This window comes from Girardinichthys multiradiatus, chromosome 11 (assembly GCF_021462225.1).
Source record: "Girardinichthys multiradiatus isolate DD_20200921_A chromosome 11, DD_fGirMul_XY1, whole genome shotgun sequence".
NCBI lineage: Eukaryota > Metazoa > Chordata > Actinopteri > Cyprinodontiformes > Goodeidae > Girardinichthys > Girardinichthys multiradiatus.
Window position 1 is genome coordinate 8,515,797 of NC_061804.1, and position 12,069 is coordinate 8,527,865.

Sequence of the window (12,069 nt, forward strand, 5' to 3'; positions counted from 1 at the left end):
CTCCACACTCTAATTACCTACTGCATCTCCCAAGTTTCTGCTACATAAAGACACTTGAATTTGCCCTTCTCAAAAGACTGAAGGTCAACAAAGATGTCATGAATCACAGATTACAGTGAACTTGGAAAAGCTCCCACAGTTCTTTAGCCGTAAAATACACCTCTAGGACATGGCAGTGGCTAAAACGGCACTTATTTTATAGGACAAAGCTAAAAAACTATAAATGTGCTTGGATCCATTTAATCTGCAAGACATAGAATTAATAACAGATCCTGCCTTCAGCTTCAGTCCGGGTACAGATGAACTGTACCCGGACTGAATCAAGACATCCGAAAACCACAGTATATAGATTGGACTAGAATATTCTACAATGATTGCAGATTCTGTAAAAGATAGTTTTGATTAATGAAAGCAAGTACTACAAACCCTCCGTATGGGTAACGATTTCTCTTAGTTTTGTCTGTTTTTGACTTACATTACAGTACATATTTGGGGTTTTTAAAATCCCCAACACTCCGCCCCCTTAGCAGCAGCAGGGTGCGAGGCGCTAGTAGCTGTCTGATAACTAACAAAGAGGTATATGTCAACAAGAAGAATGACCCACAAAATCAAATAATTAGGTGGACCATGTTTCTCAGTACGAGTGTAGAGCATATCATTATGAAATGGATCAAATTCCATCTGTGCAACAACATGAAAACCTGTGCATCCAGATTTAATCCCCAAAAGTGCATCTATTTACAGACGCTCTACTGATACATCGCATATTTATGCAAAATATTACTGTTTTGCAATCCATACAAAGGCATTTGGTTGGTGTCAAGAACTGAATTATAATATATAATTTACAAAACTGCATATTTTATACAGACCCATCCAATAACATATTACTTAAAGTCGATTTATTTTTAGTGACATAATCCACCAAGTGAAAAACATTATATAGATTAATTGCACACACTGTTTTCAAGCCTTTATTTCTGCTACAGCTTACAGCTAATGAAAACACAGCATTTAGAAAACACAACATTTAAAAATAAAATATGACATCAGACCAATTAAATAACATTTAATACAGAGATGTGGGCTTAATAAAAAGTATGTTTCATACCTGCTTAAAGGCTATTTTCAAAAGGTACATTTAATCTGACAAATGAGCCTCATTGGAATGCATATTCTAATTTAGTGAATATGACTATATGGCACCATCTTTACAGTGATTGGACAGAAAGCATTAAAACTGGCCAAGTTTTGTTGCATTTAGTCACCAGAAAATAAGTGTTCTTCTGTGGGTTTACTCAACTTTCTTGGACACTTCATTATTTTACCTTTTATCTGATTTATTCAGAGCAGCTTTATGTGAAAACGTCCCCCTCGTTGATACAAAGTATTTTTATTGTGGATGTTGAATTCAGGTAAGTAGACTCTTTAAAAAATGGACACAGGGAACATCCATCACATTTTACTCATGGTGGCTTTACAGGAGCAAGGTTCGCTCCACCTCTGAGCTCCAGCCACTGAGGGGAAGCAACTAAAAATTAGCAACCATCTATCAAACTTTGTGATGCGTTCAGTTCATTAAGAACCGAAGCAATGGGAGGTTGACTTGAGACATTAGCTGCATCCCTACGGACGCCTTTATGGCTTAAAGAGGAGTTGGAGGAAGAAAGAGAATGGCTCTCACTATTCCTCTCCTGTTTACTCCTATCCTGCTATATTTAGTGACCCGTGTCTAGTAATCTTTGCCATCCTGTCAACATTTAGGAGATGTCCAGTAGGGGTCAAGCATGGATGGAAGAACAGTGTGTCAGGTTGCATTTAATCAAAACTAAGCAAGGTCTGTGAGAACCTAAAAGGTAAACATAAAATCAGGAAAAATATCTGGTTTTGATTAACTGCCTGGAAATTTGCTTAAAATTAAACATTACCAATAAATCTTGAGATTTCCATATGATAATTTGTGAATCAGTCTTTGTTTAAAAATCTAACCAGGCTTTCTGGCAAAATAGTGCATAGATTCAGGAAAATTCAAATGCAGCTGTTCTCTGAAGGCCTCAGAGGTTAACTTTGGTAATTAAGATAAATTAGCCAAAAATGATAAAATTATGAATAACTTAATATAAAAATATAAAGTATAAATTAACCAAAAATACAAACATCCTGTTGTGTTTTATTTTTCTTTAAGAAACCAATTTAGCTTGTTAATGAGAAGAACTTTAGTGTTTAGGTTCATTAAGTGTCCTGTTGTTTAAAACATAACTGCAAACTTGGTTCCTCCTTAAATACATATTCTTCCAATCACCCGAAACAGCACCTGTCATAAGGGGGTTTTCTTAGACTCTGAGATACACAACCACGAGGACAAAGACAGCATTTTAACAGTTTATTTAGAAACACGGATAAAGGTTGGACTGGAACCAAGGGTGGAGCTGATGGAGAAACACGGGGTCTCTCTGAAGGAGAAAGACAGAAGCTGGTAAACACTGGATGGAAACGGAGAAACTGTGAATGTGTTCATTAGATGCTGACTTACAGGGGTTCGGTTCTTGGCAAGACCGGGGGGGAATAAGTTCTTCTCCACGGTGGCTTGAGGCTGACAAGCTGTGAAAAGTTTTCAGAGGATGAAATGCTTTGCTTCTTCTCTTCCAGGAAACTCCACTATGGTTGGAGAGTTTTAACGTTGGAGGGTGGACAGGCAGGTTGACGGGTAGTTCTCAGGTAGCTCCTGAGAAGCTGAGCTTGGAGTTGGAAGCAGAAAGGAGGTTCAGGGCTGGAGTTCCCAAACTCCTCTGAACATGACACGAGTGAAAACAGAGACCAGAAAAGTTCCACGACTTCCTTCAGCGAAGGGTGATCTGCAAGGCAGGGGAAGAAAAACAAAGAGATCAGAAAAATTGCTTGGAAGCAGGACTGCAGAGAAGCTTTGGTCTAGCTGTTACCACGCCAAGTGAGGAAACAAGCTGACGCCTCTGTCTGGGTTTCCACTCCTTAAGTAGCCCAATGAACTACTTAACAATGGACAGTAGTCAACACGCTTGATCTTGGAGACATAAAAGGAGGGATGTACTCGATAATGAGCCAGTAGTTTAAGGCGGACGGTGGAAGGACTAATGACAGACTCGATCTTAAAGGGGCCCAAAAAATGAGGTGCAAGTTTTGGAATAGGGCTTTACGGGAAAATTTTGGGAGGACAACCACACCTCTTGACCTGGGGCATAGACCGGAGCGAGCGTACTCTGTCTGTCCACATAGCGCTTGTTTTATGCAGAGGTGCGTTGGAGAGCAGACCTAGTCTGATTCCAAAGTCTCTTACAGTTAAGCAAGTGGGTTCTGACAGAGGGGAGAATCTCAGTAGGTACCCCATGAAGACTGAAAACGTGGTTGATCAATAATCTAGCCGTCTCTGCTGCTGAGGGCAGTCTGGTTAGTGATAACTGTCTTATTTCTAGAAGGGGGAAGGCCAGCGACAAAGTCTAAAACGATATGTGACCAGTGATGACTTGGGACTGTTAAGGGCTGAAGTAAACCAGCAGGGGGCTTGTAGGAGGGTTTATTTCTGGCACAGGTAGTCCAGGCAGAAACAAAGCTGACAACATCCTGGTTAAGAGTTGGCCACCAGAAATACCTGCGAATGAGGGCTATAGTGCAACTCGAACCAGGATGCTCCAAAAACCTGGAGGATTGACCCCACTGGATGACCCGCGATCTGACTGCAGTGGGGACATAAAGACGACCCCAGGGACCCCCACCAGGATCAGGCTCACATTGGTGGGCATTTCTAACCTGATCCTCCAAGTCCCATGTTACATCCCCCACAACACAGGTCGGGCCGATGATTGGGTCAGGTTCTGAGTCGTCTTCAGTTGGAGAAAACTGTCTGGACAAGGCATCAGGCTTGACATTCTTGGAACCTGGGCGATAAGTAATTGTGAAGTTAAACCTGGAGAAAAACAATGACCAACGAGACTGTCGTGGGTTGAGTCACTTAGCCTTCTTGATATACTCTAGGTTCTTGTGATCAGTCCATATTACAATAGGTTGAGAGGTCCCCTCTAGCCAGTATCTCCATTCTTCTTGATGGCCAAAAGTTCACGATCTCTCTGTGGCAGAAAAACATTTAGAGAAGAATGCACAGGGGTGGAGCTTACCATCTGTGGGTGATTGCTGGGAAAGTATTGCTCCCACCCCAGTGTCGGAGCTGTCCACCTCCATAATAAACTGCTCCTTGGGATCTGGATGTTTTAACACAGGAGCAGTGGAAAAACGTTGCTTTAGGCCATTAAATGCCCTGTCGGTTTCATGAGACCAGACGAAAGGTTGTTTACTTGAGGTGAGAGCTGTGAGGGGAGAAGCAAGGTGACTGTAATCCCGAATGAAACCACGATAAAAATTGGCAAACCCCAGGAACCGTTGTAGCTGTATACGATCCGTGGGAACAGGCCAGTCCACAACAGCTGAGATCTTACTTGGGTCTGGCTTCACCTGTCCACCCTCAAAAATGAAGCCTAGGAAACTCACAGAGGGAACATGAAATTCACATTTCTCAGCCTTGACAAATAAGCGATTCTCTAGGAGTCTTTGTAAAACAGCTCGAACATGTCTGGGATGATCAGTAGAGTCCTTAGAAAAAAATAAGGATGTCATCCAGGTAGACAAAAACATTGATGAAGTCCCTGAGGACGGCATTCACTAGGGCCTGAAAAACAGCTGGGGCATTAGTTAAACCAAAAGGCATAACTAGATACTCAAAATGACCAATAGGTGTCTTGAAAGCCCTTTTCCATTCATCTCGTTCCCTTATTCGAACAAGATGGTATGCGTTCCGCAGGTCCAGTTTTGTGAATATGGTGGCATCCTGGACGGCCGCGAACGCTGAAATGAGCAAAGGAAGGGAATACGTATTCTTGATCATGATGTCATTAAGGGCTCTGTAATCGATACAAGGCCTTAAAGATCTGTCCTTTTTTGACACAAAGACAAATCCCGCCCCCATAGGTGAAGAAGATGCCCGAATATTGCCAGCTTTAAGTGCGGTGTAAGGGGTGTAAGGACGTCGGCCAGAGGGGAGGAAGTAGGGACTGCAGCACAAAGACAAGTAGCGTGACACTCGATGCTCCAGGACTCAATGCGAGATTCTTTCCAGTTTATGTGTGGGTTATGATTCTTAAGCCAAGGGTGACCTAAAAGAACCGGGGTTTCTTTCGTGGGGAACAGCAAGGAAGAAATGGTTTCGTGATGGTTACCCAATGTAATTAATTCTAGTGGCTAAGTCTTCTGGAAGACACAATTTAAAGATCGACCATCTAGAGCGGTGACATTTATAGGAGGTTCAAGGTTGCAGACAGGAAGGTTAAATTTCTGGACCAGATTGGGACTTATGAGATTCTGTTCTGAACCTGAATCAATGAGAGCCATCAAAGGAATTTGTTCGTCTTTGCTACAAAGAGAGGTTTGAAGCAGGAAACGGGGGCAGTTAGATTGTTGAACTGCGCTGACTGACTCTTTTGGGGGAACCGGGCATTTAAGACGAAAATGGCCTGTGGAACCACAATAAAGGCACTGTCCTGTTTTAAATCTTTTTTCTCTTTCGTCAGGAGGGAGATGAGTTCTCCCTATTTGCATTGGTTCAGGGGATGACTCAAAATTTTCAGGTTTTGTGGGTGCTTGATTTTCATGTCTTCTAAAGGAAGAAAAACCCCTGACTCTAATTCTCTCACGGATACGGTTATCAATACGAATAGCAAGACTAATGAGTCAGTTTCATCCCTGTAAGTGAGTTCATCTTTTAAGTCTTCATTTAGTGAATTTAAGAAAGCGCATTTCAAAGCTGAAGAGTTCCAGCCAGATTCTGCAGCTAAAGTTCGGAACCCAACTGCCATAACGGCCACAGGTCTAGGACCCTGTTTAAGTGACCATAATGTTTTAGCTGCCTCATCACAATGTTGATTGGGAAGGAAGGTTAACCTGAACAAACTGATGAACTCCTGAAACGAATAATAGTGAAAAGAAGATTCATTTATAATGGCCTCTGCCCACCTTAAGGCCTGGTCCCTGAGTAACCTGATAATATAAGAAATCTTAGACACATCATCAGGGAAAGACTGAGGTGATCGGTGAAAAATCAAAGTACATTTTAAGAGAAAACCCTTACTTTTTTCAAGATTACCTATAAATGGTTCAGGAGGAGGAGGAATAATTTCTCAGACAGGATAACGAACCTGGGTAGGAGTAGACACGACTTGAGTTGGGGGTAGAGCTGCTTCTTCTCTTCCAGGAAACTCCACTATGGTTGGAGAGTTTTAACGCTGGAGGGTGGACAGGCAGGTTGACGGGTGGTTCTCAGGTGGCTCCTGAGATGCTGGACTTGGAGGTGGAAGCAGAGAGGAGGCTCAGGGCTGAGGTGTCAAGGCTGGAGTTCCCAAACTCCTCTGAACATGACACGAGTGAAAACAGAGACCAGAAAGGTTCCACGACTTCCTTCAGCAAAGGGTGATCTGCAAGGCAGGGGAAGAAAAACAAGGAGATCAGAAAAACTGCTTGAAAGCAGGACTGCAGAGAAGCAGAGGTCTAGCTGTTACGCCTCTGTCTGGGTTTCCACTCCATAAGTAGCCCAGCTGATTGCTCTCAGATGAGCAACACCTGTGTAGCAGCACCTGCCATTCACATCCTGCACAGAGAGAACACACAACCGACATGCATATCACTGATGAGAACATCTGGAAGCAGATTTGGATGGAACATCTGGGCTTTTGGTACCAAGAACGACCCGAGACTGTGTAAATAAAGTAAAAGTTTTATTTTTAAGCTCTGGGTGTGCTGGTGATTCCTTCACCACACTCTCTGTCTTCTCTCTTAGCTTATTCTTTTCAGATCAAACTTTAGTTGAGTGCTGGAATTATCCAGCGTACTTTGTCCTTCCTGTAACCGTCCATCAGGAACAATCTCATCATGTAAAAGCAGCTGCTTGGTAACACCGCATGAACAAATGCATTATTGATCACTGTCAGTGGGCTTGGGATAAATAATGCTCTCCAAAATTGTCTGGTAATACCGCTGTCGCAGCCAGTACAAAGAAAAAGTCGATCCTTTAATAAGATTCTTGGCTCATTTCTTTGCTTCCTAAATAACTCAGTGGGATAAAAGATTTAAAAAAAGAATTTTAAAAAGCTGATACTGACTGGCAACCACACATAAAATATGAAAGAGAGAAGATATTACTTTCTAAAAGAACAGGATTTGCTAATTTTCAAGTCCATAATGTTTAAGGGTTTAAACTGTTTGTGTCACGGTGTGGTTTGGGGTTTGACCAAAGCGCAGACAAGAGCTTGGAAGCAGCATTTCAAAGCAGTCTTCAACTTTATTCAAAATATCAAAAAACATAACAAAAACACTGCAGGCATAAACCAGAGTCAGATCCAAACTTACATAAGTACTGCAGGTACTCAAGGAAAGGATGCGGGTGGTGAACGCGAGGAAACGACAAACCATAATGAAACAAAACCAACTAATATACAGAGAGAGACAAAGGCAAGTAATCAAAGGAATTAAGAACAGGTGAGACAAGGAGGCAGGAAGGTAAAGGGAACAGGTGAACCTAATAAAACTGAGACATGAGGAAAAGGACTAATTAACAAAACAGTGAAACAGACCTGAACGAAAACTATAGACCAAGATAAATAAAACATAGAATCAAGAATAAACATGAACTAAAAGGAAACTGAGAAGCTAGAGGTAACCACCACCTAAGACTTAAGGACTAAACAAAGAAACCATAAAGAAACCCGGACTACAAAAGTAAACAAACCTAACGCAACACTGATAGAACAAACTCAGAATAAAGCAGATGAAACGAGGACAAACAAAGATGTACACAATAACTAAAGCTGACCTAACTAGAACTAAACCTAAGGGACTAAACAAGGAGAGGGAACAAAATGCCTAACATAATTAAAAACTGAGAATCCAGGGGAGATACAGAACTATAATAATGACAGACATAAAGAAACTATTCTAAGTGAAACAACTGAGCAAAGAGTAAACAACAAAGTCCAAAAAATGTCACCCTCTGACAGTTTGATGCTTAAGTGGGAAAGCATGACTAAAATGGTCTAATTTAGCTTCTTTACAAAGGAAGCAAGCATTTTAAAAAATTTCCCCAAAAATTTCTGAAAAGTGTGGTGTGCAGTTGCATCCAGGCTATCTTAATCTCATTCCCCTAAATAAAATCCGGTGCAACCCATTGCCTTCAGAAGCCTCCTAATTAGCAAACAGAGTCCAGTTGTGTCTAATTTAACCCAAGTATTAATCCAGCTGTTTTATGAAAGTGTCAGAAGTCTGTTAGCGAACAGAAGGGAACAATATAATAGATGTTAAAATCCACTCCCTTCATATGGCAAACTATATGCTGAAAGGTGTTGGCATAGATGTGAACAGGCAGTAGATGAATGATTGGGGTCATCAAAGTTGAAAAGCTGGTCAACTTTTTTCAGAACCGATAACTTCTAAAGAAAAAACAATTTGTTGGATTGACGTTAAAAAAGCCATATAATTAAGAACAAAATTGCTCATAGTCCTGGCAGATTTAGATTATTCCACGAAGATGTTTGTTTCTGAAAGGAACTGAGACGAGCATCTCTCAACACATTAAAACAATATAAAAGGGATATCAATCCTGAAAGAATATCAGTTTTTATTTGCATTTTATAAAAACAGGCATTTCAGTTTATTCATACCCTCCTCAATAATCAATGGAGAAACCTTTATTGGCATTACAGCGATCAAACCTTTCTTATAATTACTGAGCAGCTTTTAGCATATTTTCTCTGGTATATTGATGGGTTATCTTTGGTGATGAGCTACAAGTCTTTGAGGTTGAAAGTCCTCCTTACCATCGCCCTTATCTTTAGCTCCCTACACAGATTCATTATGAGATTAAAGTCGACTCTTGCTGGGCAGCTCCAAAACATTAATATGACATCACTGTGAGGTAATATTTTTGTTAAAATTAAAAGATTTATTTAAACCTGAGTTTGCCAGGGGTAGGAATAATTCTGGTCTTAACTGTAGATGTCCGTTATTATTTTTAAAAATGGCCTTTATTTCATAACTTTGGTATCAAATATGGGCCATATGGAGAGTAGAGGAATAAGGTTTAAGAGTTTAGACCTTGAAAGGGATGCTGCAGCACCAATAATACATAGGACCCCAGAAACAAAAAGACAAACCTAGGAGATAAAAGCTCGTTAAAGAGGCCAATAACTCAGCATATTATGAATCATTTTAACCTCTGCATACATGCTTTTTATTCTCCTACTGTTGTCCCCCTGCAGTTATTTGATCCGTTGAACTTACCCTTTAAATCAGTTCAAACAGACCTCTGATCAAAGGATGAAATCCTCCCCTTAGCTCTAAATAATCCCCAAGCCCTGCTTTTAATATACACACTTTGTCCTTTGCAAAATGTACATCATTAACCTAATGGGAGCAGAGCTCTGCTTTCCTGAGTCGTGTTCTTTCCTTCAGTCCTATGGTATGAAGTTGTCTTTCTAATTTTTCTGCCTCAGCTTCACTTTAAATTTAACTTTGTTTGACCATCAGTTATCATATTTTAGATGATCTGACTGTTAGCAGAAATGATTTAATAAAGCTTGGAGCAAATTGAGATTGTTGCACAGAATAGAATATAAATATCCTTTGTCTCTCAGTGGGGACATGAAGGTGTACCAGCAGCAAAATGAAAGGCAAAATGGAAACATGCAGATTCACACCAAGGTGAAAAATATAAAAATAGGAAAATAGAGCCTGTATAGTAAGAAAATAATACTTGTGCAGGTTATAACAATCAGATTCAGGGGAAGGTGCAACTGAGTAGGATCATTTAAAAAAATTACAAAATGTTTTACATAAAACGATTATTTACAAGAAGTGGATAAACTCTGCAAAAAACAGCAGGAATTATTAGAAGCTACTAAAAGGCCACATTTTAGTCCCCTGATGGGTGAAGTGCCTCTACCTCTGTACCTCTACATTGATCCCAGGACAGCTTGCCTCCTGATGTTTGTTCATGTTTGCTGGGATTCTGTGTTTTACTGTTGCTCCACGCCTGGTGTGAAACATTCCTATTTATCTGCTCCTTTCTTCATGGTTTGGCCTTTTTTCACATCGATCCAGGTGGGTCTCACTGCAGATTTGGGGGAGAACTGCCACCGGAGACATGTGACCACCATCTCATGCTGAATGGATGCAGCATTCACTTTTTTCTGTTCAGGAGGACTCTCACCTGTTCAGTGTACCCCTTTTCTCAACCAATGAATGCTGGAGATGGGGACAGGAGTCATCCTCGACATCATTTGTGTCCCCTGCGTCAGGATTGTCACTCCGCAGGAAGAGAAGATGCGCCCCATCTCCATACAATGGTGCACTGATAAGTGGGTATCGACAACGAATGGATACATGAGTGGATTTCATTTTCCTCCAGTGATTTCGTCTTGTGTTCTAAATTGTTTTAGTTTTTGTTTAGTCTTTGTACTTTTAGAACAGACAGTTCTTGAATATTTTCATATTTGTGGTCAACCAACTTAGCACTGATCTCAGGTCATGACAAAAGCCTGGGTCAGAGTAATGAAAGGTGTTCAAAGGCCATGTGGTTGCTACAGTTTTGTAAAACGGATGTCCTATGTGATGAGTCCCATGCTATTTGCACCCGGCTTCATGTAAACCCACAATATGAGCCCTATAAAGCTCTTTGCTGTGCAACACGTCAATGCGGTCTCCTCTGACTCTCCCTGTTCTGTCGGATGCTCCTGAAACTGCTTGTTAACCATATCACTTCACTTCTTAGGGCCTCTGATGCTTGTTTTAAATGTGCCAGCTCCTTGCAAATTCTTTACTTTACACACCCATCACTTCTCTGCATGTGAACCGAATTTCATCCAAGTCAGATCATTCCTTCTGCGTGCTTTTTGTTTTTTCGGCAGAGACATGAAAGAGGATTTTGATGTTGGCATACATGTAGAAGCAGGGAGGCTTGAAATCTTCATCGTTTTTTATTTTAAATACACACGCAGCAGAAATACTTTTCATGCCAATTCAGACACTAACTTTACGATACACTTCATTTGGACCGCAATTCATGCTTTGTGGGCATTGTTTTCCCTCCCTTCCCAGTGTAGGGGCAGTCGGCTTCATATTGAGCGACTGTACCTGCGCTCCCTCCCCTCCAGTGGGCCGCATTGTTGACAGCTTCACTGAGTCACAGACAGACAGACAGGAGTGTTTGTTTTCAGTGAGTGATGTCGAGACAAATAGGCAGAGATCTCATCATGATGTTCCTGAGAGAGGATCCTTGTGTAGGCGGAAGATCTTACAGAGTTTGATCTCACTTTCATTAAAAGCCTCACACACTGAATTCAGGGGGCGGGCTCCTGCTGTTGTGAGGAGCAGACAGCGAGTGCTTCACTCTCAGTGAAAGGTGATGTCTGGGCAGGACAACTCCCATCAAGAGTGGAGAGAAAATTAATTTGCCTCTTCACCACTGGCGAGACAGTTTAACGTTAGGGTTCTTGAACCCGAGGATTACAGGAGCACTACGCATGACTTTGATAACAAGTCGCTTTTATCGTTCCTGCATCACTGGCATGTTTTGCGATAGTAAAAAATGAGTTTCAGAAACGTTTTTCTTTGCAGTGCATGGAGGTGCAGAGGAGGCAAAGCTACAAAGATCAACATGCACAGGTTGCAGAAAACCAGCAGCCTTTGCAGTTAGTGGTAATCTAAAGTGAGAGGGACAGACTTAAAACTGAACCAAGATTAAGGAGCGCTGATTGTTTATCGACAAGAAGGTCTTTTCATTTAAAGGCAGTCATTGGTTCATTCAAGGTTTATGACAACTTCTTTAAAGTGAGCAGATAAGTTGCATTAAACTAATGCTCAGTGGTTTCATGCTTAAAAGAGAAAAAAACAGGTTAGATCTGCTTCCCTCCATCCAGATCTCCTGGTCTGAACCTTTCTGTTCACTCATCTAAAACCGTAAAACCTACCTGATTAACAGTAGCCCTTAATAGAAAGCTG

General features: G+C 41.2%; 1 protein-coding gene across 3 annotated transcripts in view; it reads left to right on the forward strand.

Annotated features, from left to right (window-relative positions):
- tmem132e (transmembrane protein 132E) overlaps window positions 1-12,069 on the forward strand; it is a 656,500-nt gene that overhangs the window by 566,861 nt on the left and 77,570 nt on the right. The gene's annotated exons all lie outside the window — the stretch shown is intronic.